At 45.4% G+C, this 23,359-nt stretch overlaps 1 protein-coding gene across 1 annotated transcript in view; it reads right to left on the reverse strand.

The window, feature by feature from the left end:
• Window positions 1-16,898, reverse strand: part of LOC121184311 (SH3 and multiple ankyrin repeat domains protein 2-like) — a 149,420-nt gene extending 132,522 nt beyond the window's left edge. Inside the window, exon 1 of the mRNA XM_041041920.1 lies at window positions 16,844-16,898. The gene's annotated coding sequence lies outside the window, so the exon portion shown is untranslated. The remainder of the gene's footprint in view (window positions 1-16,843) is intronic.
• Window positions 16,899-23,359: the final 6,461 nt, after the last annotated feature.

A 23,359-nucleotide genomic window follows, 5' to 3' on the forward strand; every position in this document is an offset into this window, starting at 1 on the left:
AGCAAAGGAGGCACGGTCAAGTCTTCAAACAACACAGGGACACAGTGTCCCTGATGAGACAACAAGGAGGACCTGGACTCGATTAACCCCGACTTACAGAGGCACTTCCTGTGTGTGACCTCAGCACACAGAATCACGTGTCGTCTCAGTATTTTTTTTTCCACACTGTTCAGCCCAAACTGTTTCACACAAATATCTTCATGCTTTCACTGTGTTAATAATCATATTATTATTATTAACCACGCTGACATGACTCCACCCAAATGGGCCTCCGCCTCGCTGAATTTCCCTCCCTGCTTCCCTGACTCATCATGATGAAGGCTGCCGTCCCTCCGCCCTGCCCGCCCTCCCTTCTTTACACACTGCTCACGTCTCTGTAGATGAGACGGTGTAAAGAGGCCAACACACAGCGGAGTTCCTCCAAATTGAGAAGAGTCTAAATGGAGCGTAATAGGCCGTCCTCCATTTCTTCTCCGCTCTTTTTATCTGCTGCGTCTCCCCGTTGCTCGGAAAGTGACTGAACACTTATTTCCCCGAGAAGCAGACGCATGACAATTAATTAACTGAAGGCTTGGTGCGTTTTCATTACTGCTTCAGATCATGTGTTTGTGTGTTCACGAGTTGTGAGAGCTGATGTTGCACGAGAGCCTGTGACCCCAGGGTATGGATAAAAAATGGCCGATGGAACTTCAGTGTTTCCATAGAGAAGCAATGAGCGACAGAGCGAGCTGCTGTTTCCTCTTCCCTCCTTCCTGAGAAACGATTTCCTCCTCGATCTTATGTTTGATGACTGTGATTTCAAATCTGACTGGAATCAAACTGAGTCTGTTTCAGTGCATGTTGAATATTATACCAAAGAACAAATCCAATCATCAGCAGTGATTCTGTCTGAAGAGCTCAACTCCAGGATTTTCTTCCTTTGTTTCACCTGCCATTCATCCAGCCTGTCACTGAAAGCCTGTCTCTGCATGAACATGATTCATCAGACATCAACACGACGCCGAGCTCAAACAATCAATCATTTATTCAGCCAAGTGAAAAGTTATTGATTAATCGTTTCTAGCTAAATTGCCAAATACTCCTGTGTGTTATGTAAACAACAGGTTTGGGTTTTACACTCGGTGTGAAGACGTCGACTTCAGCTCGAGGAAATGTTTTGATATTTTCTGATATTTAATGAGTCAAACAATTAACTGAGAAAATAAATCTGCTCATTAACTGATAATGAAAATAACTGTGGAAAATAATAAGCAGCTTAAAATATTCTGCGAGTGTAATAACATCTGATGACGCGGGAGCAGGTGCCGTTTGTTATCATGGTTAAAAATAACCAACAGTGAGTTTTGGGATGAGGCAGGATGAAGATGATGTTGTTACTCATCAGTCACACACTCTGCTAACCCATTCATCCACCTCCACCTCCACCCCACCCCCATGGGCTCTGTGAAGCAGAGGCAGGCACTTCATTAATTAATCAATTATTGTACCTGATGAACGAGGTAGAGTCAGTGTGTGCACGGTCACAACCACACAGCAGCCTGGAGTGTGTTGTTGCTCCTGTGTGTGGCCACTGTGGCACATTATTACACATCCTGTCGTTACACGACATACATACAACTGCCACAGCTCGACAAACGCTCGTGCTCTGCTGTGAACAATTACACACCACTCAGCCCCTCAAGAACACATCTTCTGATTGGTCGACCAACCAAATGTTTATTAATCATTTAGTTAATAAACAACCAAACTGTTGAAAGGTGTGAAATTGTGTTGTCTGAATTATAGCAGATTAATCCTTCAGACAACAGAGCAGGTAAGTAACCAGCCCTCTGACCTCTGACCTGAGAGTCATCCACAGCACGATCACACTCATCTGAAAACACCACGTTAAACAACTTTCCGTTCTCATGTTTGTTTTTTTTCCACACTGGAAAACCAAACCAGCTTTTACCAACTTTAACCAACAATCACCTGAATCATCAGAAGGAACCAACCAGTTCCATCTCTCCAACAGCTCACTCAGTTCCAGTTCAGTCACTGCTGCTTTAGATCCCTACCCTTTCACTCCAGCACAGGGTGTTCATACAGCACACGGTCCATCTGAACACTGCGTGTCCCGCTGCCCTCAGAAAACTAGGCCACTGTTCACTTCAGCAGCACGAAATGGAGCAGAGCAGCAGCCCATGCTGAAAACAGACATGAACCTGAGAAGTAACGTGTGGAAGCAAAACTCAACACTTTGTAAACTGCACAACAACAAACACACAACTCTGTCTGCTGAAGACACAAAGACAACACACCTTAAGATTTAACATGTCAGAGCATCTCTGCTGTTTATTCCACTGACACAGGTACTGTACAGCCACTGAGCCAGAGGAGTGTCTGAACTTCATCTGAACCGTTTCCTCGTTCACATTCAAAGGTTTTTCTCCACCAAATCCACTGGAGTCATGTGTTTTATCATTATTATTACTATTACTATTACTATTATTATTATTATTATTGTTATTATTACTATTATAATTTCTGTGTCGGAGCGTGTGAAGTGCTGCTCTTTGTGATTGGAGGGTCAAAGCTGAGAGAAAGTTTTGGGGTTTTGGGGTTGGATGACAGAGGAAAGTCTTGTGCTTTTTGTGTGTGTTGTATTCGCAGTGCGTCACCAAACACACTCTGTGTCTTCTGTTGTTTGTTCCCATTCCCTCTTGTGTACGCTCCTGTGTACGTTTCGGTGTGAAATTGTTTTTCTTCTGCTCCTAAACGCTGCGCACATCTCGATCCATTCTGCCAGTTAAACGGCAGAGAGGGCGGCAGCCCCGTAAATGAAAACAATCATCGGGCCTTATCTCAACGGCTGTTTTGTACGTACAACTGCCGCCTGCAAATCTATTAACGAGCCCAAATTAGATTCCAAGATGAGGCAGAAAAACGTGAACGTACTGACAATGAACACAGAGTTCACAACTGCAGAGGAATTACAGGTAACATTTCTGTTTATTCAGAACAATTGGTTCCACTATGGTGAAAAAAACATACATTTATCAGGCGACTGCTCAGAGAAAAAGAACTGGTTGAATTTATTTCTCAGTTGGATTTTGTGGCTGTCACAGGTTCTGAGCGACGGTTCAGGCCCTGCAGCCGCAGCCGCTGCAGAAAATCCCTTTTTCTTTTCTGATTGAAACACTCGAGGACACGATTACCACATCCATCTTCAATCTGCACACAATTCTTTCACAATCAGCATCAATCACGCTGTCGGACATCAGAACACAAACACCTTCATCTTCACGTTCTCGCCTCAAATCAAAGATCAGAGTTAGTTTTTTTTAAATCAGTGTGCAGCTTCGACTGAGGCTCGTGCAACAACAGCCACATTTACATGCATCTCACAACACAGGACTCCACTGAGGAATTAATATGATTAGAGCAAAAACCAAACAGCAATTAAACTGTGCTTATCCGACACTCAAAGCGAGTGAAGTGACATCTGGAGAACAGCAGTTTAATCCGTTTTAATAAATCGAGCACATTTTCAAACAGTGGCCTGGTCTTTATTTCCCTCGTCAGCAGAGAGAAGCAGACCTTTCTGTTCACAGACACTCGTCTCAGTCACTAACTGACAGCACTCAGACATCCTTCCCTTTCCTGGTTCATTTTAATGGGAAACATCCGCAGGAAGTGTTGGTTTCATTGACAGAAGCTTAACGCCAAACAAAAGAAGTGCAAAAAGACTAAACAGTGAATGAGCTGTTTATCTGGTGAAAAGAGAAGCTCGGAGGAGTCACGAGTGTCACACGACTGTCATTCTACTGATGCAGTTAACTCTGCACTGATCGATCCCCATTGATCCTATGAAAAGACCAAAACTTTAAAATATTCTTATGCCATTTGTAGGTAAGTTCCTGTGTCGTATTTCAGACTGTGTCCACACTGAGCACGGTAAATATGAACCAGGTAAATATTAAATGTTATTTAACTGTGAAAAGTACAAACGTCCAAACAAACGTTTTCACAAACGTCTCCATAACGAGATTTAAGAAAAAGATCCACTCTGATGCATCACACACATCAGATTTTACTGTCTGAGCAGGGAAACGTTTTCCAAAACCTCCTGGTCCACACTGAAACAGCTGTTTTTAGATTTATCCTCCTGTGTTTGTTTTTTTTTTCCAGCTTATGGACCAAAGGACACGACAGAGAGAAAAAGATGAAAATGAAAATGTAACTGGCTTTATGTGGGTGTCCTTCACATCCTTGGGGGGATTCAGGGAAAATGTTTAAATGCTACACAGAGTCTTGTAGCATTGCTAGTTACTGTGTAGATCTGAGCCCTGCAGTCGTAGTCAGGTTCCAGGTTCCCTCTGAAATCTGGAGAAAAGCTCTGACTGTGGAGCTTCTCCTCCCTCTGCTCCACACTCCTCCTGCTTACATTAGCTTGAATAAGAGCAGCAGCAGTGCAGTAATGAATCCTCCTGACTGAGAAATCAAGCTGGAGCCGCCGTCGTCCCCTGATCAAGTGTCACCACGGACACCAGGGACAGAACAACCGTCTCCCGGAGGCAGAAATCTGGGGACAGCAAGGAAGTGTGTGTTCTTGTGTGTGACCGTTTATGTGTGTTATGTGTGTACTAAGAGTAGGAGCCAAGTGTGGATGGGAGACAAGAGGAAAGATGAGTGTGTATGTGTGTGTGCTGTATACAATATAAGCACACTGCAGCCGCTCCCAGGGCCAGAAAGCACAGCTTATTAAAGCTAATTGGCTTCTTTAAGGAGCTTCAGCTCGTTACTTGGCCACTTTCAGCATCTCGGCTCCTGCAGGGTCTGATTTACCATCAGGAAATGAATGTGGGATCTGTGCCCCGTGTCTCAGGGTTACGCCTCAGCTCCGACATTCCTGCCACTTAGTGATTAAATTCAAATTATCTCACAACACACATCATGCCGTTTCTTAAATGTGTGAATTCATGTGCTTTTGCAGTTGCTCTCTGCAGTTATGTCACATGTACATTTAGAAAAATACATTTCTCAAAACTAGTTTTAATGTCTGCTTCATTACTGAAGCTCCTTTAATAAAAACCACGTTAGCTAATGTTAGACAATTTAATTTAATATGCCACAATATGAAGTTAAGGTTTTTACTACAAAAAGTCCCGTTGTTGACATTACTTATTATTATTTATTTGTATATATCTTAGCAACATCATTAGTAACATCATTCAATGTTAATTAATTGTGAAATCACTTCTTCCTGTGTTGAAAGGTTTATTTTTCCTGGTGGAGTACACCTTTCCTCAAATTACAAAATTAATTAAATACCACACACACACACACACACACACACACACACACACACACACACACACACACACAAACACACACACAAACACACACACTCACACACACACACACACACACACACACACACACACACACACACACACACACACACACCTTGTTGACAGAAGTGTCAGTCAAGTGCTCTGAGGCCCCAGCTTGATTTCCCACCAGCTCAGGGTGCGTTTCCGTGTCTCACGCTCGCTGTTACCACAGCGACCACAGGTGGCGCCAAAGCAACAAGGACTTAACAGTTCCGACAACTCCCCTCCTCTGTGATTAGCTGCTTATGAATTACACCAATATCCTGATCCAACAACAAACACAGTGCACAACTTTATCTAAGAACCAACAGGAAGAGAAGACGGCAGCAGCAGAGGCCCAGGGTCTGAGGCCCAGGGTCTGAGGCCCAGGCCAGCCACACCCACAGCACCATCATTCACACACACACACACACACACACACACACACACACACACACACACACACACACACACACACACACACACACACACCCACACCCACACCCACAGCACCATCATTCACACACACACACACACACACACACACACACACCACACACACACACACACACACACACACACACACACACACACACACACACACACACACACACACACACACACACACACACACACACACAGAGGCAGGAACATATAGAATATGAATTATTAATACGGCCTATATGTGGTAAAAGTGGGTCAGTGTGCGCTGGTGTGTACACAGCAGTGAAACACATCAGAGGATAAACTGTGTGTGGGAATCTCACACACGGTTCTGAACCACTGAATAATAATGTTTCGTTAAAATTCTCTTTCAGTGTGATACTGAACCAAATCGGATGAAATCTGGTCGTTAATGACCTTTTGGAAATGGAGGAAATGTAAATGAGAAAACTACAACGTCAACTGATGAGAAACAGCAGGTGAACTACAAACTGCGCCTGTAGTTCCATCACACCCAGTGCTCTGGTTTACGTTGTTCACTGGCACCAATATTCAGCCGGCTCCGTGGGATCGAGGCTTTCAGGAAAACATCTGTTTCATTCATCAGTATTTTCCAGGGACAGGTCAGTGTTAGACTTGTCTCCCAGTGGGGATCAGTCACCCCCAGCGCCTCAGAGCTTCAGGTCTGTGACAGGACATGAAGCTTTCACCCTAACTGCTGCACGAACAGAGCATCACACCTCCTCTGCTACATGATCACCTGAGGTGGACTCTCTGAGGACTCAGCAGTCCCACAGGTTAGTGCAATAACAGCACAAACAACAGAAGCTCCATAAAACAGGATCAGATATAAACAAACCGCTGAAACTGAGCTGGACTGATTGTATTAGTGCTAATACTGGATCATATTTGGATGTAACTGCCAGCAGCTCTGCATTAGCAGCCATTCTGCCAACAGTTTGTCAACAAAGGAGATAACACTGGTGTCAGAAGTTCCTGATATCTAGCCCCGCCCCCCCCACCCGGCATCACACTTTCAACTAAATCAAATCAATGCAGTGGCAGCTCCAGCTCTAAGAGGCCTGAGTTTGGAGGGAATGATTTGGGACTTTACTCAGAGCGTTGACTGCCTTAAAAGGTTATCGCCTTTGTTCAAGGTTATCGTCTCCTGTCCCTGAGCGCTCCTGGTTTTCACTTTAGCCCCCTAATCAGCAGCGGCAGCAACTTCAATCTGAAAGCCAGCGGTCCTTTGGGCCCAGAGGACCGTGACTCAGGACCAGTACCTCCACTTTCTCTCTGCACCTCCCTTTGATTTACTCTCTGCTCAGCCTGGGACTCCTGCTCTCGCTCGCTGTTTTTTTCTTTGCCAGATTCACTTGGCTGGGAACTTATTTGCTAACTCAAAAACTTGAACACACACACACACACACACACACACACACACACACACTCAGACCTTTGGTGCTTTTTATCTCTAAACGTTCATATTGTCATCTGCCTAACAGACTTTCCCTGCTCGTGTCCCTTGTATTAGGAGCCATGTGGGTCCAGACTAAATGAGTCCAATTAAAAAAGAAAACCAGCGCATAACATTCACAATGAAACTGCAACAATAGGCAGTCTGTCTTACTGCACAGCCCATGGCAACATTTCCAGATAACAGCCAAAAAAAACATATACCAAGACTAAATGCAGAGGAAAATGGAGGATGAAACTGGCAGCAGCTCAGAGACACATGTTAAAGAGCCGCCTTTCCGCTGCTGCTGGGAACAGTGGGGTGATGAGACAAGTGGAGAGAAGTGTCCAATCACTGCCAGGCAGAACGATGGGGGGGGGACAATCAATGAAACTGCATAAGATAAATGACACAGATTTAAGGGCTGTGAGATGAATAAACACTGTACTGTACTGCACGCACGCACGCACGCACGCACGCACGCACACACACACACACGCACGCACGCACGCACGCACACACACACACACGCACGCTCAGGTTGGTGAGTGGTTGGAAAATGTGGCAGAACCACTGAATGTAAGCACACAGCACAGCTGCTGCTCAGAGACGTCTCTTACCAAACGTTTCTAACTTCCACAGCCCAAACCTGCTGCTTCGATCCTTAATCACAGACAAAGACAGACAACAATGATAAATTACTCATTATATATATTACTTTCAGTGTGTGGAGTGTGGCTGAGTCCACAGCTACAGCTTTACCACTGCATACAGAGAAACAGATGCTATCAGAGTTTTCACCTGGTCTGGACGATCTTTACATCCTCTGATCGCTGTACGTCCTGTTCAAACTCCAGAGCTAAAGGAAGTGGGTCAGACAGAGTGAGGACAGTGACGCTTTCCTTCACTCCAGCACATCGGACATGAAATGAAACATGAGTGAGTTCTGCTTTTCAGCTTCAGGGTTAATCGAGCACCAGGTACGCTGGTACCAGGCGCTCAGCACTCATCCCCGTTTCTTTCTCAGCTGTATTTTTCCCCTTTGACTGAGCCTACGTACCATTTCAGCCATAACATCCAGAGGAGAAAAGCTCTCTCCAGGAGGAGGTTCCACAGTCGCACCCAGGCTCCCTGAGCGGGGAGGAGAGAAGAGAAGGGAGGGAGGAAACAGAGATGTCTACAGTAAATTAAACCATCGGGGCCTTATACATACTTCTACATTTAATATATCATGTATCATGACATTTAACTATTTCTATCACTTGTTTTCTCAGTGTTGGATCGAATCAAATGATTTGATTAGATTAAGACGAGTTTATGGTAACGTTTCTGTTGTAAGCTGTAAAACTTACACTTCAAAACATAATGACATGATAACCTGAAGCACAATCACTTACACTGTGTCTAACAACACACTGAGGTTTTGACCTAGAATTAGAGCTAATACATAATATATGAGCTTCCTGCACAATAACTGCATTCAAGATTTATGTTCAATAGAAGCTGATTACACAGCTATCTGCACTGCCTGCGCACACAGTCAAATCTCTGAGGATGGGCAGCAAGGGGAGGAGGAGGGGGAGGAGGGGGAGGAGCAGCAGGAGGGGGTAAAACAAACAAGTAAACATCTGAAGATCAAAGATGGAATAAAAATCAGCAGTTGGGCTCTTTCCACGGTCGACTATCATCCCTGTAAATCTTCAGACACTCAAACACACGAGCAGCAGCGACCGAGGAGCATCACTGTGTGTGAGAGACGGACCGCGAGGGTCAGAGGGTGAACTAACAAACAGAGGAGAGGCTGAACAATGGCTGATGAATGAATGAATAACACAGAACACACACACACAGAGCAACATTTAGGAAGTGTCAGACAGCGACGGGGACACACTCTTTGTGATGTTGGCTCTGGGTTTAAAACGAATCTGTGAGACTGAAGTTCAGACACTCAGATTTAATTTGAGGGGGAATAAATCAACACCAGATAAACAGTTTGGAAGCTGCAGCCTTTTTATACACAGACCTCCAACTCAGATTAAAGCTGGACTGATAAACTGCACAGGCACTGTAGCTTTCACAGATACAGTATCTGCATATCTCAGCTGATAAGTACGAAGAAATGTCAGAACAGTCAAAGATACGTTTGAGGTCATTTAGAAACTGAGCAGTGATAAGTTTAACCTGCAGCTTTAAAACGTCCTTGGTTCAAATCCTGGACTGAACGTGAGGACTCCTTATCACAGAGCGTGTTTAGGTTGTGTGTTCACTGAAAAAACAATGACGTATTGTTATCAGATTATTTAACTACCACTCACTGAATTCACCTCCATCGTCCTGGAGACAAATCTGAGAGACAGGTGTCTCAAAACGAGGACAAATAAAACCAAAACTTCATGTTTGGCTTGAAGGCAGCGGACGACTTTACATGAAACTGTATTCATCCTTATCCAGATATGTGATAACAACAATTCCTCCAAATGAATTTTTCCACATTAAACGACAGAACATTTTGTTCGTCACGGCTCTTTAGAAACACCTTTTCTCATCATACTCGTCTGTGACCTGATGGAAAACACATCAACGCTACAGTTAAGCTTTGGTTAAGTTTAGGCAGGGTCGCGTTTGGAGGACGGTTTGAGGTAAAAGTGTTAGAGAACAATTAGCAATAGTTAGAACTTCACTCCAGAGACGTAAACCCCTCACACAGGACTGGACACTGCAGTGACCCCTGTCTCAGCAGTCCCTGAAACAACACGCCCCCACCAGCACAGATCTGTGCTGTCCATTTAATCACGTCTGTGGGTCAAACTCTAAAAACACTGGGTCCTACACTTTTCAGAATGACTGAGGCAAAGTCAAAGGAAAAATGGAGACGACAGAAAGAAGCCACCCAGTCCACCGAACCCCCGGCTCCTCGGGAGGACACCAAATGGGCTTCCCAGTAATGGAGCTCATGATATGGTGGGTATCCATGGCGACTGCATTCCCATTTCACTGCTTCTACGCTTCCTGTGTGGAGACGTATTTATAATCAAACTGGGATTTCATGGTTTGGTGACCCTGCTGTCCTGTGTGGCCGCCTCAAGCTTTGTGATTGGTGAGCGTGGAGGAAAAAATAGAGCATGGAGGGGAACGCATGTGTAGGCAGGACCTTCCAGGTGAGACAGGAACAAACACACACACACAGACACACACACACACAGTAACAAGAACCCTCAGCGACACAGGGACCCAAAGCACACACACTGCTTTACATCAATAAATGACATTAAACAGTAACATCTGCAGCAGGAAGAAAAGGTTAACGAAGCACTGCACAACAACAGCTCTGCATCTCTCGCTCGTTGCATAACTCCACTCAAAAATGAAAAGGGAATATTAATATTGATGGTTTACATGTAGGAATGTGGAAAGCTACAGCTCCGCATCAGATTAGCCTGAGAAATGTTTCACTGGGGAATCGGAAAAATAAATGTTTTTTTGTTGTTGTTTTTGTTTGTTTGTTTAACGTCTGAGACCTGAACAATCCCGTTTCCAGTCCGAGCACATTCCTCGTCATCACGAGCGTTTCATACTTTGCCTTTAATACAAATTACAGCCAGAACTTTTTTCACCAGCAGCCATTCGGTGTATCTGCAGCCTGTAACTGCCCTGCTGTGAAATGTAACCTACATACCCACACACACACACACACACACACACACACACACACACACAGAGGCCCTCACAGGAAACTGTGTGCAAGACGCAAACGACACTCAGGTGACAAAGAACATGACACCATGAATTATGAGCCCATTAAAGCTGAATCTCATTTTCTGATATGGGTCATTTTATATCCACTGATGATCCATCTCCATACATAACAGATATAAAGTGACCACATGGAAAGACCTGTTTCTTATTACAAGCTGATTTATATACTCGGCCAAAAGCAGCAGTTTATTTTGGCTAATAAGAAAAAAAAACCTAAAGCATGACACAGCTGTTTTTAGATCTACATGTGCAAAACAGTCGAGCAGAAATAAGAAAAAAAAACTTTCACCACTTCAGCCATGTCATCACTGCGTGTTTAAAAAAATAAAGACTATCAACACTGATACACGTGGACGTCAGCAGCAGGTGATTCAGCTCAGGACAGACGTCTGACAGGACAGAGACGTTTGTGTTGACGGGACATCAGCCTGACATCTGCAGACAGCTGTTAGCTAGCCTTAGCTCCCCGGCAGGGACGGACTGAATTAACTGAATCTACGTCCTCACGTCTCTCAGGAATAATGTCTCTTCAATAAACACACTGAGCTCGGATCAGTCTGTCCCTCTCATCAGCAAACCATCGTGAGTCAGGACAGTCCCGTACACTGCAGCCGGTCCACAGAGACCTGAGGCGGCTCATACAGCAGCAAACACCGACGTACAGCGAGTAAACACTACAAACAGAGCCTCTCAGACAAATATGTGATTCGTGCAGCAGAGAGAAGAATCGTCACTGTGACCAAAAACTCTCTCAGCACACGTACAATTTAAGAACTGTCCTTTAAAGACCACGACCAAACCAAACCAAACCCAGATCCACCCATGTGTATCTGCCACCAGTCTGTCGCAGACTCCATTTCTATTTTCCCCACAGCAGGTAAAGGCCACCTGCTTTTTGGAGTAAAGAACACAGGTAAGAAGCTCAGTGCTGAAAGCAGCTACGCCACAAATCCCAGTCTGAGAGGGCAGTGGGCGTGCTGGGGATTCCCTGGGAAGACTAAAGATCGGCTTTTTTCCCCAGCAGATGCGAGTCTCAGCAGGAGGAGACCACAGACAGGCAGGGTGGGTGAGGAGGGGGAGGAGAGAGGGGGAGGAGGGGGAGGAGGGGGAAGAGAGAGGGGGAGGAGGGGGAAGAGAGAGGGAGAGCGCGGAGAGGAAGGGAGAGGGAGAGAGATGAGAAAGTTTGGAAGAACAGCAGCTGTCATCCACCCCCTCCCATCCTCTGTTTGTCTATGTACTTGATCTCCCTTTCATAGTCTGCCACCATCTCTACCTCCATCACTCGCTCCCTCCCTCTCTCTGTTTCAGCCCTTCAGGGCCGATGGAGTGATTGGACTCAGATGTCCCCAAGTTTGACTTTGATCATTGCTGATGACAAAATCCAAAACTGCCTCTCCCCGTCTCTCCCTACCACACACACACGCACACACGCACACGCGCACACGCGCACACACACGCACACACGCACACACGCACACACACACACACACACACACACTTCCTGTTGCCTCCTCCCTGGTCCTGTGTCAGAGCAGAGATAAAGGTGGAGCAGGAAGCGGGCTGTGCTCCTCAGAGATCGGAGGGTGAGTTTGTAAAGGGTGAGGCGACGGCAGACTCAGGTTGTCCGTTTTATTTTGGGATATTTTCACATCAGTCTTTATGATGATGTGCTGCAGGTGTGAAACTTGAATATGAAGATGGCTCTTCACCTTCACACTGGTGACACTGCAGAGAAAACATTCAGTTGAGTCCTAACCACAGAACCCAACTCTGAATACATTCAGCCATCACCAAACAGAAGTGTGGTCAGTCAATCACTGCTAACCAAAGTAACCAGCAACTAACAACCTTCACCTGCACCAGAATCTGTGGAAAACACAAGTAGCCCAAACACAGTTCTCCCAGTCTGAACATGGTGCTGCAGCAGCCATCGCACTGCCAAACATCTGGCCAGCTGTCCCTGAGAAAAAAATGTTCAAATGCTGAAGTGAACATACTGAGATCAGTATTAGGACAAAGTCAAAGTGAGGAACGGGACGTCAGCCATGAGGAAGAAGCCTAATGATGCTCCAGTCAACAGGAGATCAGACAAGATCCAGAGACTCTGAAACGTTAGTCATTTTTTTTAAAGTAGATATATATCCTTCCTCAGGTTTAACATCTGCAGCACACTGATGCAGTGTCAGTGTCACTGCCTCCCTGAAACACAGCCTGCTTCAGAAGAGTAACAAGCTGGAAGCGAGGAACAGAAAACAGCAGAGGAATTACTCCCCTGACCCCTGACCCCATTCACATCACCATCAGCACAGAGGAGCATTTCCACATCAGTGAACTGAGGAGTTCATCTGAGCAGGAATCAGCTTCTGCAGCGTCCACGAAACCAACAGAGGCTGAGGGAGGAAATCAACGGCCATCTGAATTAATATTCCTGAAAATCTCTCTGAAAACTGCAGCATGATGCACGACACACACACTGTAACAGCGGAGGGAGGCAGCAGGTGCAGGCTGCAAAACCGTCAACTATTAATTAAACATCTCTAGGTAAATGAGATGGCCCGCCCACCTATACGCTCACACCTGACATTTAGGTAAATTAGCCAACGGTAAACGCCGTTCCTCGGCTGCTGGATGTCACAGATGAGAAGCAGCGGCTGAAATCATACGGTTTGATGAAATCCTGGCACTGCATCAGTCGCCGGGTCTCATCCAACCTGAGCAGCTATTTCTGACAGGAACGCCCGTCTGCCTGAGACCTGCAGCTGTTTCTGCCTTCCTCTGCCTCACACACGACCACTTTCCATGAAGAACCGGATTTTATGTACATTTATTCAAATTCTAAACATGTGTGAAATCCGTAAAGAAGAGTTCTGAAATGCTGGGCGGTGACCCAGAAAGAAACACGCTGAGCGTTTATCAGTTCTGTTTATTTCCTCTCAAAAGAAACAGAGTGAAGCTTTGTGGACGTCATTTCAAAGGGAGAGAGCTCCATGTCAGAACTGACCAGTGAGGAGCGTTTCACTGCTGCGATCATTAGTTCATTAACTGGTTAATCGACTGATGGAAGATGAAGCAAAAACACTTCTGATGATGAATCAATCATCTGAGTCATTGATGAAGCAGAAATGTCAAACGTTTGCTGGATCCAGGCTCTAAAACGTGAAGATTCACTGAGTTTCTCTGATTATATTACTGTAAAATTGAAAACTTTTGAATTATGGATTACTGATAAGCAATCTGGAGACATTTCCTTTGGCTCTGGGCTTTTTGTTTCGACTACACACTTAATTGATTCATTTAATAAAGTAACAGAGATGAATTACTAATGTAAACATGCATTCACTGCAGCCAAAGGGAGTTCATCACCATCATCCATACCATTATGACATAATCAAATAAATCATGCATAATAATATAATAATGAGTGAAAGCCAAAGCCTGAAAACTCAAAACAGCTCAACACAAAGTTGGTCTGAAACAAAACCACCGAAGAAGAATCTCATTTACTGTGAAATACAACAAGTCTCAGTTTGTTCACTTGCTCCAGAAAATCCGTGACTGAACCAACTGGACTAATCTAAACTCCAAATATCACAGTAAAAATAGTTCAGCAACAACCTACAAAATGATGTTCGCAGCCTGACACAGAGAAAACTGACTCAACGGGTGGAAACCTACGATGGAACAGGTGCTGAGCTCTCACTGGGCCTGAAATTCATTTAACACAAAGACTCTTCAAAAAAAAAAAACCTGTACACTGAGTCTTATTTCAGGATCCAACATGGTGCATGTTAATAAGAACACAGCGCACGACAACAGCAGACACACAAACGGTTTTATGAATGAGAGCAGAGACAGAGGGGAGCTGATGGTGGGACGAGGACACACAGGAGCCTGTGGATGTGTCTCTGATCAGGTGACCTGAACCATGTGACGAGTTCAAACTTCGCGCACAAATTTGCGACGTTGAGAATTTCAAGATCTCATAATGTTTTTTGTTTTTTTTGTAACATCCTGTTTTAACTTATCTAGCGTGTTAGCCGTTAGCTCTGGAGGTTGTCCTGCGAGCGGTCCCTTAACCACCGAGCTTTCACGAAAACGTGCTTTTCACCACACGAGCCGTCACATTACAGAGAAGCAGGAAGGAGTTTAAAACCAAAAACAACATCCTGAGAATTTCAGGTCCACTTTATAAAAGTGAACCCTTTATAAACGGCGTCTGAACCGATGGCTTTATTATGGTTACTTTAATTAAATGGTGAAAAAACACAGACATCAATCTCGTCCAGGCGCTTATCGTCCAAAAACCCTGCATTTCTGTCTCTCAGAGGACTCACTGGACTGACATCCATTCTCTTTAAAATGTCTTTATTACATAATGAAAAATACAATATCTGAAGCTGAGTTTGGTTCTTTGAAATCAAACAGACTCCGTCAGTGAGGACATGTCCCTCAGCACTGTGTAAAAAGACAGTGTTAGGAGTCCTCTGAGAGACAGAAAGGCATTAATGCTTCATAAATCATTTACTTGTGCTTCATAGAGCAGTTAGAAGCTGCTCATTGGAAGAACTTTTGGGTTGCCAGGTTGTGAAAAATCCCCCTGGCTGGAGTTTATCCTCCTCCAGCAGGTCACAGGCTTTGGCACTGGCTGTTTTGTTGATGTCTGACTGGCTGACTGACTGACTGGCTGCTGCAGATCAGGGCTGCAAATTTAGCAGACGCACTGGTTTCATTTCAGTGTTGGTGAATTAGCCAATCATTGTTTTGATAAATCAGCTGATCATTTCATTAAAGGTGTCCACCACACAAAGATGTTCAGCTCATAATATTCACATGTGGGATGAAGGAACCAGTGATTTTTCTTTATCGATTTTCAAAATTATCTGCAATTAATTTCCCATTCACCAACTAATCGATTCACCCACTCTTTGCTTTAGCTGGGTTAAAGAGCATCAGGACAGAAATCTATTTATTAATGGCTTATTAACCATCTGCAAGAGGAAGAGCTGAACACGACCCGTAGCTGTTGGCTTATCACAAAGTGAGGAACCTGTGACCTTTGCTAACGACTTAACTGACATTTTAACGACAGAGTTGATGATTTATTACAATCGTTCCCAAACTTTCTCTGTTGGCAGCCAAAAAAAAAAAACATTTCATACCCCCACCGCCCACACAAATTAATTTTTCATCAACTGGCAACAATACTGGAGAGGAAGAAATGTACTAATATAATATTGAAGAACTGGACCTGCAGGAACTCTTCAAACTGGCCTCATTTCTTCATGACTGCTGCACGATTCAGAGCCACAGACCTTTCCCACATTCTGACCCGTCAGAGCAGGAAAAGCACAGGCCAACCAGTAAGGACGGCTCCGTCCCAACAAGCACTGTACTACTCTACTGTAGTACTGTACTGTGGTACCGCAGAGTAGTGCAGCAGCTAATTGTGTTATCAGTCTGTGTTTGACGAGTCAGAATATCTGCTGTGAGAAACTCAGTTTGGAATCAGTGGTTTATCAGTGACTCACTGGCCAGAGAGATTTTTCAGAACCTGGAGACCAAAAACTTGTGATTACAGGTTCAGAGCTGATCTATAAAGAGAACTGTTAATTACCTATGAATGAAGCCACTGTTCTGAAGCCTTTACAGAAAGGTTCTGCCGTTTCTCTGGGAATCAGGTTAAATCTGAGCTGATGTGTTTCAGTTTCACAGCTGCTGAAAACTACAGAAATAACAGTAAAATCATTCGTGGAAGGTGAAAACACATGAAAGTGCGGTGTGAACTCTCTCGGGTCCCACACAGACAGGAAGCTGTCCACAGGCTGGTGCTTACCTTGGACGCCGTCCCTGGCTCCTGTGAAGTCGGACTGTTCGCTTCCCTTCGCCCTGCTGTCCTCCGGCTCTTCTTCTCTCCTTTCTGTCTCCTAATGTCGCTTCATGCCTCCGACTCTCCGGCCGCACCGGGAACGCTGGAGCAGCTCTGCCGGGAAAACTTCCTCTCAAAGTGCGGGTCTGCGGACGGAGGGAAGAGGACAGCGATGGACGGGAGGACCGAGAGAGGACCGAGAGAGAACCGACAGAGGACCGACAGAGGACCGAGAGAGGACCGAGAGAGGAGCGAGGGGCAGGGAGCGCGTTTTAAACCTGATCTCCCGGAGAGAAACCCGACTGCTGCCGCGCTGAAATTCAATATGAGGCGACAGACACTGTGCGCGGCTGCGAGCTGCACATCTCCCGCCTGACACGGACACGGAGCAGCGAGCTGGGAGCTGGGAGGTGGCGGAGGGGGAAGGGGGAGGAGGGGGACGTTTATTATAGGGACACCAAGCGAGCGCCTTACGACAAGACAGGTGGATGTGAGTCTGTGGACACCTTTGTCATTTCTGTCACCTCAGACCAAAGCTGAGCAGAAACCAGTCTGCACATCCAGGACATTTTAAAATGGAATCTGAAATTCAGGCTCAGTGTGGACACACAGGGAAACAGGCTCATTATAAAGAGCAGAAGCACAGAGAAGCCTGCTGACAATTAACACAACACGTTCAAAGTCAACTGAGAGGGAATTTATCCAACAGCTGAAGGAGCTGAGGAGAGAATATCTGTGGCTCAAGAGATAAAAAGAAATAAATAAAGGCTGAATTCCCATTAAATCCAACATAGAACAAAATATCCATCCAGCCATGAAGCTCCTCGTGATCTTTAAATCTGGATCTTACAGCTCAGAAAGGAACCTGAGGTTTGGATGGAGAAGAAGCACAAAGGAAGCAATGACTGGAAGCTGATGTAAAAACAAAGTCAGTGTAAATGATGATATTTGTGCTCCTGGTTCTCTCTGTTACAGCAGGCGGGATGTGAGACGCTGATTCATCTACCTGCCCTTTCAGCAAATTGTCTGTCTGGCAACTCCCCTCCTCTCCCTCACCTTCACATCCTCTAGCTGTGTGTGTGTGTGTGTGTGTGTGTGTGTGTGTGTGTGTGTGTGTGTGTGTGTGTGTGTGTGTGTCCCGGAAATACTGGAGACTTGAGTGCCCCCTGCAAATAAACGGTCATTACCATGACAACCACACTACGAGCTGGGATGGGATGATGTTGATCATGGCAACAGTGGCAGGCAGCCAGACCAACAGCCCGGCTCTACCCCAGGGGCAGGCCAACGTGTGAATTCCAGGGTTTGATATTGGTGTGTGCACAAGGATTTTGATTTCGAGTTCAAATCCACTGACAGAAGCTCGACAGCTCCATGAAACTGCGAGAATCAGGGCGAGAGCTTTGCCATTTTCCCGTCCACAGCGTGTCCTCACACCTCAGCAGCACAGGGCTCAGACCCTGGTTGAGATCTGAACTCTGTTCCCGTGGTTTAGATAAGAAACCAACTTTTTCCACTTTTCCACCCAAACATCATCTTCACCACAAAGCACAGTGGACTTCACAGATAGAATAGCAGCCGGTAGCAGAGTCATGGGTTCGGTTTCACTCCCATGTCTGTGCAGTGAGTGTGCAGCTAAGGGAAGGAGGCAGTTAGCTTAGGACAGAGCCAGGCTAGCTGTTTCCCCCTGATTTCAGTCTTTATGCTAAGCTAAGCTAATGTTCTCCAGGCTCTAGCTTCATACTCAGTGCACAGACATGAGAGTGGAATCGATTTTCTAATTCTCAGCTACAAAGTGAACGACTCTATTTCCCAAAATGTCAAACTGCTCATTTAAATTTTATCTCAGTACTCCAGGAACAGTTGAACAGAGATTTAATGTGCAAACAGTGTGTGAGTCTTATAACGTGCCACTGAAACAACAAAGCACTCAGCACACACCTCCACCATGACTGCACGACGCTCCAAACCTGTCACAGTGTTTGTCCTGTGGATCAGGCTCAGCCCAGTGAAGCCTGGGATCCATGAGCCAGATATTTTTCATTAAATACACCACCAGTCAAAAGTTTTAGAATTCCTCCATCTTCCAGTTTTCCAGTCCCCAGACCAGCTCCAGTTTCCAGTTGGAGCTGGTCTGGGATGAACTGGACAGAAGGTGAAAACAAAAATATCTGCAACACATTGGAAACTGTCTGACAACATTAGATTTCAGCTGCAGAAAGAAGGCGAGGAGTGTGTTCAGCTGCTGGAGGAGTCAAACATTTAGATTCAGCTCGTGATAAAATGATAAAACACTGGAAAGGTCTGATGGAAAATGTCGAGTCGGGAACAACGTGAACACAAAACCCTTTAAACGTAGAGAGGAACCCTCACGAGTGAACGCATCTCTGCTCAGAGATCAGCGGTCAGAGGAGGAGCCTGGGGCTGTTCAGCTCACGCACACGTACCTTAACCCTCCACAGGTGAGCCTGGCACCACTGATGAGGTCGGACCAGGTTGGACAGCTGAACGTTGGACCACACCGGCCGGCGGGTTGTGGTGTGTGTGTGACCATCACTCTCCCTTCGCCCTCAGCCGCGGTGAGTCTGCGCCGCGTCTTCGTGGGACCCCGTTACAGTTTTGGCGCGCGACGATCTGAACGTTTTTATTCAAACCAAGCGCCAGGTAAGGTGACGTCATTTCCTGTTCTCAGGTTGAAGGCGCGCTAGTTGAGAGCGTTTCAAAACTTCATCGGTCTGTGCCGGACGGGCGGAGTTTTTCCTAAGCACGCAGATCTTTACAGCGCACACCCGAAACTTTCCGCAGTTTATCCACAGCGTCACCGAATACGCACGAACCCAAACGAAGACAGTTTCTTTTATAACGTAGACCTACCTGATACTCACCTGTTTCTCCTACAGGTGTCACTGCGTCGCTGTGTGCGCCGCGCGCAATTTATACTCTCCTCTGTTTTCATGGTAAATACGATAAAACGATAATCATCATCTTTAGCTCTGTCACATGTTTGTTTTTTATTTCTTTCTCATCAGATGGTTTCCTGTGTTTTCCACTTCACTTCACCTCAGCAGCTCTCAGCATCGTGCCATCATACCTGCCGCCCTGCTTCCCGTGAAGTCTCCCTGTCCCTGCTCCAGGAGGCCCACCTCCTGAATCAAGCTCCAGCGCGGCCACCTGCTGTCAGCTCTCCGTGGCACAGCTTCTGATGCTGGTGAACATTTTGGCACCGCTCATGTAATGAAACTCGTACTTCCTTCAAGCTTCTTTAAACATGTCCGTTATCTGTTCATTGGTTTTGGGGAAAAAAGTAAATTTCAGATCCATGGTTAATGAGAAGCTCTTATATTATTTTCACGTTTAACAATGATGTTTTGGTGATTTGGGTTTTTCTGATTTCATCAAATCAAAATCAAGTCTCTACATTAAAACTGAAGATGTGGGTGTAATGTTGTAATGTGTGTCCCTTCCCTGTGAACAGCTCTCGGGTTGTGTTTGGTTGTTGGTGACTCATGTGAATTGAAATCATTTTGTTTACACTCTTAAATCCTGCATCTTCGCTGGTTTAACAACAACTGAATGAACTCTGTCATGTTGCACATGGAGATTCTGGTCTTAGTTAAAGGTTACAGAGTAAACACAGCCTCCAAGTCACATTTGCCCTTTTCAGTATTTAACTTAAACCACAGTCTTTAACCAAACCAGCCCAAACATAACCCTGATAAACACGAATCAAGCTTCAGCTCCTAAGACATGGATGCTGTATGAAAACATCGTGTGAAGGTTTTGATCATGTTCATTGTGAATTTACAAATGTTTCATTGTCCACATACTTTTGGCCATACACTGCATGTCAATGTAAATCATGACAAATAAAAAGAATACATGATTTTTATGAGTCTCTCCTATGGCAACGCTCTGCGAGCCAACTGGCATCGTGATGTGCCAAAGAACATCCTTCGTTTGTGACCATTGTTTTCACAGCATTTTGGAATCTGAACAGAAACGTCCTCAGGAGACATTCTCTGAAAGTGGGCTGTGATGCTGTGGACTTCTCACCTGATTCTGAAACAAGACAAAGATACACACACGAGATTTCATCCTGCAAACGCAGACCGACGGCCGTGCTCTCAGAAAAAGGTCACGGCCTTTGAAGAACAGGAAGAGACATAAACTGAATCTGTGCCATGAGTGAAGATTTATTTCTTTAGCAATAACCTTTCAAACAGGAAATGACAAAGTTTTTCATAATTAAAAAAAAAACAGGAAGCACAGAGGAGGCAGAATGGTGCGAGGCACAAAGGAACACAACAAAGAAATCAAAGAAGTGAAGCGCTTGGTCGGCCAAGTTATTAACAAAGTGCCTGGTACTCCACACACACATGCACACACACTCCAACGTGAATAAACAACCAGTGGTATAAGGTGCCAAAAACAAGGACCAGAACAAAAACTTTAATTGCAGCAGTGAAATGAAACCCGCTGCTGCAGCACCTCCCCCTTTGAAGAGCTCTCAGCCTGTGCTGCAGCTTCGCTCCATGCTTTTGTGTTTAAAACGAATTCGCTGCTCATTATTCTTAAAGTCGAGGGCGGAAATGAAAGATTCTGTTTTTGCTGCTGAACGTGACTGTATCGTCCTTTTACTGTGGAGAAATTCCTGCAGGGCGATAACTGAGCGAGACAGAGCTGAGTTAATCTGAGGGAGAAATAAGGCAATTAACAGTAGGATCTCCACCCAGCGAGGCTCTGCCCTGCGTTCTCTCTTTGAACCGGCTGACGAACACAGTTTCTCTGGGTCCCTTCATTGCTATGTAAATAAACAATTAAGATCTGGAATGTGAGATTAGGGAAAGTTGCTTGTGCTGTTGTGTTATTCATACTGTCACATCCTTGCCCTGTTCTTCCTGCTCCCGTTCTCCACAGTTCTTTATCAGGTTACACACACACACGCACACACATACACACTGTTTATACACACCGTTATCAGGTCTATCACTACATGATGTTGAAAGCATGTGTGGTGTGTCCATGCATGTTTACGTTTGTATATGTGTCCATCTGTTTCTGGCTTTAATTGACTGATTTCTGGATGAAGTTCAGTGTGTGACGTGAGCTCATTGTGATTCACGTTGAGCTGTTTGAAAAGCCAGGAATCATTCAGACCAACATGAACAGCACGAGAGTCTCATTAGATTTAACAGATTCAGATTTAAAGGATCTTTTTGTTGTTGTTTGTTGTGTGTCAGTGGAACAACAAACAAATAAAATAACAGCAGAGCAAATCTGTTCTTCAAGCTTCTATTCTCACGTTTCATTCAGGGAAAACTAACAACATACACCTGAACGACTGTACCTGTCACTGTGACCTCTGACCCCTCTGACAGTGTGAGTCTGCCAGCTGTATTAACATTTCTGTTTTTGTGCGTTTGCACCGTTTGTATTTATGTCATTTCAGGAGATGAGAGTGTTTCCAGTTGTTTCCTGCCGAGGAGCAGGTGTCAAAGCTTCGCATGTAAAACACATTTGCATGTTTGTGTCCACATTTCATTTCCTGTGTGTTTCTGAGTCTCAGAGAGAAAACAGTGAGTAAAAAGCTGTTAAAGAGCCTCAGAGCTGCAGAGCTTCTGTTTCATTCACTGTCACTGTCAGAGATGTTGGTTCCTCACGGAGGAAGAGTAAAACTGCTGCTCAGCTTTAAAGCAGCCTTTACATCGAGCTTCCAAAATCCCTTTTTCCTAAAAATCACTCATCGCTGCTGTCAGCACATTTTCAGCTCCGCGTCCTCAGAGTATAAATATCTTGGAGCTGCACAGAGGACAGAGGGAGAAGTCATCTGGACATGCTATATTATGTATGGCTGAAGGAGTTGGGGGTCTTCAGCTGGCAGCCAAGTGAAGACCTTGTTGCTATGGCAACTAATGAACCATGTTGGGAGGGGGGTCACGCATGTAGTACGAGATCTCTAGAAAAGATGCTGAATTGGGCCATTTCACTGAGTATGTGTAAGAAGTCGGGCAGCGAGCAAACGCTCTGCTCACCCTCACACGAACAGGACGATGGGAGACAGAAAGATGGTGGAAAGGCTGCTCACACGACTGGATGGTAGGTGACCATGTGCATGATGGGATCAGTGACTGTGACTGAGAAGGAGGACGAGAAGATAAAGAAGCTACAGGGAGAGGAGTCAGGAGGAGGCTGACCGGCTCCCGAGAGGATGACGGGCGGCGTCTGTCAGGACACGTCTGCAAGTGAACCCAATTCCAGAGGCGACGAAAGGCAGCCTGATAGCTGAGAACTACACCTACACACACACACACACACACACACACACACACACACACACACAGAGACACACACACAGACACACACACACACACACACACACACAGACACAGACACAGAGACACACACACACACACACACACACACAGACACACACACAGACACACACACACACACACACACACACACACAGAGACACACACACAG

The sequence above is a fragment of the Toxotes jaculatrix genome, chromosome 1 (genome assembly GCF_017976425.1).
Source record: "Toxotes jaculatrix isolate fToxJac2 chromosome 1, fToxJac2.pri, whole genome shotgun sequence".
In the NCBI taxonomy this organism is placed as follows: Eukaryota; Metazoa; Chordata; class Actinopteri; family Toxotidae; genus Toxotes; species Toxotes jaculatrix.